Source organism: Oxyura jamaicensis, chromosome 4 (genome assembly GCF_011077185.1).
Source record: "Oxyura jamaicensis isolate SHBP4307 breed ruddy duck chromosome 4, BPBGC_Ojam_1.0, whole genome shotgun sequence".
Classification (NCBI taxonomy): domain Eukaryota; kingdom Metazoa; phylum Chordata; class Aves; order Anseriformes; family Anatidae; genus Oxyura; species Oxyura jamaicensis.
The window spans coordinates 61,850,491-61,854,571 of NC_048896.1; the positions used below are offsets into that span (position 1 = coordinate 61,850,491).

The following is a 4,081-nucleotide window of genomic DNA, read 5'->3' on the forward strand; positions in this document are numbered from 1 at the left end:
TCACCTTTGAGAAGCGTAACAGCTACCACAGAAGCTAGGAAAAGTGGCCAGCACAGTGCCAGAGCTCCTCTTTTTTTGGGGGAGTATTAGCTAGCAGTCACTGCTGAGGGGCACATTTGAACCTTCTGTCTAGTTGAAACCAAAGGGAGACAGGACAAGGTGCAGGAGATACAGCAAGCTCAGGCATAGCTAGCAAAGAATATCTAGAAGTATGAACAGGGAGGTGTGAAATCTGCCTTAGCCTGAAAAAAAACATCCCAAAGAACATCTCTATGAATGGGCGTTATTCCATCCTCTACAGTAAACGTTTGCTCAGATGTCCCTTACCTGTCACTGTTTCACTCCTTTCACAACATCCTTTTTTGTTGTTGTTTTTCCCCCCCTTTACATATCCGGTCCATCAGCAGCTCTCAGCCGCAATTCCCTGATGTCAGTGCTGGCTGCCGGGGCTGGGGGCAGGTCCTGGGATGGAGGGAATTGAACACCACTGATTCAATTAGCCTCCTGTGACTCACGGCGCAGAGTAGTGCCAGGAATTGATGGGCTTGGGAAAGTACTTAGTTGTTCTAATCAGGAAGGAGCAAATCCCAGGAAGCCCAGCAGAGCATATGAACATCAAAGAGGCCAAGTAAGCCAGGCTGGCCAAATCCCAGTGCTGTGGAGGCGAGCCCAAGCAGCCTCGCAGGACTCCGTGGAACCAGAAGAAAACCTCATGGTATTTTCAACATCTGCATAATCCAGTCAGACAATAAATTATTTGTCACCTAGTTGCAGGGAGCTGATTTTAAAAATGAAGTCTGGGAAGAAATTGGACAGCTTCTTTCTAGTTTACTTCTCTTCTTTGTTTTTAGATGTGCATGGCTCCGAATATTGAAGGAAATTTAAAAAAAAAAAAAAAAAAAAAAAAAAAAAAAGCTGAAGTATCTGAATAATTACAGTTCTTTTAACACAGCTGTTTTGTTTTGCAAATCATAGACAAAACATCAAGTATTTGTATGCAGTAAGTGTAACGTTTTGTAGAGTAGCTAGTATATATATTATTTCCAGACTAAGGGTATTTGCTTGTCTTTCGACAAACATATCTGTTATTGTAATAGAAGCTATGGATCTTGTGTTCATGCCGCAGAAGACAATATATAAAAAGAAGCCATTATTAGAAATTTTCTTCTTTGTAGCTACAGATATTCCATCATAATTCAGGTCACCAAATCCTGCACTTCCCTCAGAAAAGGAAAACCAGCTGTTCTGGGCCTGAGAAAAATATTTTCTTCTACACTTCCATAAAGAAGAAGAAAAAAAAGAGTAAGCCTGATGCATAAAGGTGAATAGCATAGAAAATTGAATAGTGATAGGATATGTTGCAGAGCCAGAGGTTTTGACCTGGTGGTGGTGAATTTCCTTCTTTCTTGGTGTTTCACCTAAGGTCAAATATAGCACAGATGAATTTAAGTCAGCACAAAAATATGAGCTCACAGGTGGTCTGACTTTGACATGTATGTTAACTGCTAAGGAAGCTGTGCAAGAGTCAGAATTTATGACTATTTGCATCAGCTAAAAATTTGGTTTACCAGCATTAAATACTATCATCATTTTATTTTCGGTACAAACTCATGTGACAGATAAGTAAATGAAGACTTATAGGAGTGGTTTGCTTTTTCCACTTCCTTGCCCCACAAAATAGTAAATACAGCCCCAGCAAAGATTTCACCAGGAGCACTGTAGTTCCAGAGCATTCATTTTCCCCAGGTATTCTGACAGCTTGTTTTGTGTTCATTGAGAGGTAAACATGAGGTTACTTGTGATAATGAATGAATCTGAGGAAAAAAATAAATATAATAAGCCCAATGGACTGGAATGGCAAAGCTGTCTGATTGAGTAAGAAGATAGCAGCTGTGAAGGAAAAAAATTGCTAATTTTCCTTTAGCTTGAATTAATGTTTTTTGGGGTTAAGAAGTAGAATGTATTTTTTTTTTTGTATTCTAACCAAGGTTCAAGAACTGGGACTGGAAAGAGGATCTACTAATGTTGAAATGATTTCTGTCTTCAGACAACTTCAGTGTGAAACTGCGGGACATAAAAAGCAAGGATCTTAAACTAGAAGCAAGGTGGGAGCAATCCTGCCCAGCTCAGTGGTCATTGATGCTGGTGTTGAAATGACACCCTGGATGAGCCAGGCAGGCGCTTCCTCTCCATCGTCCCTCCCCACCAGGCTCAGGTCTGGCAATCTCCACCCACAGCCCTACTTTTATAACCGGTTATTACCCCAATAAACGTTGCCTCACCATCGTCTATTGCTAACAGTCCTCAATCATAGATATTTCACTGACATCAGCGTAAACTTTGGCAAAATACTTTTTAATTCCAAAGACAGCTTTAAAGTTGATTTTGCTGTAGCAGTTATGTTTAGGAGAAAAAGCTATTCTTATGCACTTTATAAAGGCTAGCAGTGCATGTTAGCGTCAGCAGTTGCATTTTTAACCATCATCAAGATCAGAGGGTTTATGAACTGAAAAGACAGTGGTCTGGACTTCACCTAAATTCTAGAAGTCAGAGGAGGAAGGCTCCTTGCCACTGTGCTGGTACTTGTGCAGCTTGCTTGTGTTGGCTGACTTATTTCATGCTCGGTTACACCCTGAAGTTCAATTTCTTGGATGACTCCGGATGCAGTGGCTTGTGTTTGACATATTTTGATATATCAGACATGCTATAAATAAATGATGCATGTATGCCTTCGTGGATGAAAAGCCACTGCAGTCACTATCATGTTAAAGAGGGGGAGGAGAGATCGGCGTATGGTTTTATTTCTGCAGCATGTACCCTCCTGACCCCACTGGCTCCTCCACCAGCAGATGCATTTGCACCATGGAGGGGACATGCACATGGGTTTTGGTGGGCTTCCAGGAATCAAGCAGGTCATTCTCCATCCAGCAGACATTTGAATCAGTCTGTCATATGAGCCTGATGCAGTATCAAGGTCTGACTAACAGCATGCTACCAATTATCCCTGTTATTTATTATGTGAAACAAACAAAACTCAGGACTGCAAATTGAGAGATTGGAGTAAGGAGGAGACGTGAATGGAAGCAAATACTCTTCAAAAGGCTCTTAGATGATGCTAGATTTATTAACTTATTTCCTAAGTTTTCCTGCCAAAATAATGTTTGGCAAAAGAGGATTGTTCTTTAAAAGGTTACTGAATGAGCACAACGTGGCAATATTGGTTTTGAAATGGCTTTTGAAGAGCAGCCCGCTACTTTTTCAGTAGTGTTGCCATGCCTTTCTTGTTTGTTTTCTGCTGTCAGTATGGATTTGTTCTGTTTTCTTTGGGTTGTTCAGTTTATGACATAATGATAACTATTTATGCTAGCAAAGCCCATTATCAGGAGGAAGTATGATCAAAAGATTAGGTACAAAATTAGGAGCCTGGAAACAGCATCTTCTTCCTCACAGAGATGATAATAAAGTCTGAATAACATCACATCTGCTTACCTGTGTCCTCATCTGGTTTGTCTGCAAATCTTTTCATGGAGGACACCATGGATACAGTGAACACCTACAATGAGTCCCAGCTCCAGCTGGAATTTCTACATGTTCCTGTTGTTACTTCTCCTAATACTGTCCTGTCAGAATCCCTTTCCCAGCTGTGGAGGCAGAATCACATCTCAATTGTACCACAAAGGCTGGAATATAAGCCCTGAAGTATAAGGAATAATAAATTAAATTATACAGCTGTTTGGATCAGAAGCTGCTAATTAAGATAAGGCTGTGCACAGTACTTAGCAAATTCAGGTATGTGGGAAATAAACCAAATGGAACAAGATGTTCAAATGCAAATATCTCACCAATAGGAAAAAATAGATTATATACTAAGATCTGTATTGAAGGTATTTAAAACTGAAGATAAAGAGAAACAATCAAAATACTGTCCTGACATTTATTAAAAGTATATCTATAAGACCTCAAATGAACAAATTAAAAAAATGGGAAACCAAGGGAAACCAATGGGAAAATGGGAAAACAAGGGAAACCATTGGAGGGAAAGAGGAAAGGAAAGGAAAGGAAAGGAAAGGAAAGGAAAGGA

At 40.1% G+C, this 4,081-nt stretch overlaps 1 long non-coding RNA gene across 1 annotated transcript in view; it reads right to left on the minus strand.

Annotated features, from left to right (window-relative positions):
- Positions 1-1,298: 1,298 nt before the first annotated feature.
- The window catches only part of LOC118165472, a 26,021-nt gene continuing 23,238 nt past the window's right edge, over positions 1,299-4,081 (minus strand). Inside the window, exons 2-3 of the long non-coding RNA XR_004750061.1 lie at positions 3,490-3,694; positions 1,299-2,064 (exon numbers count right to left, since the gene is read on the minus strand). This is a non-coding gene — a long non-coding RNA (uncharacterized LOC118165472). The remainder of the gene's footprint in view (positions 2,065-3,489; positions 3,695-4,081) is intronic.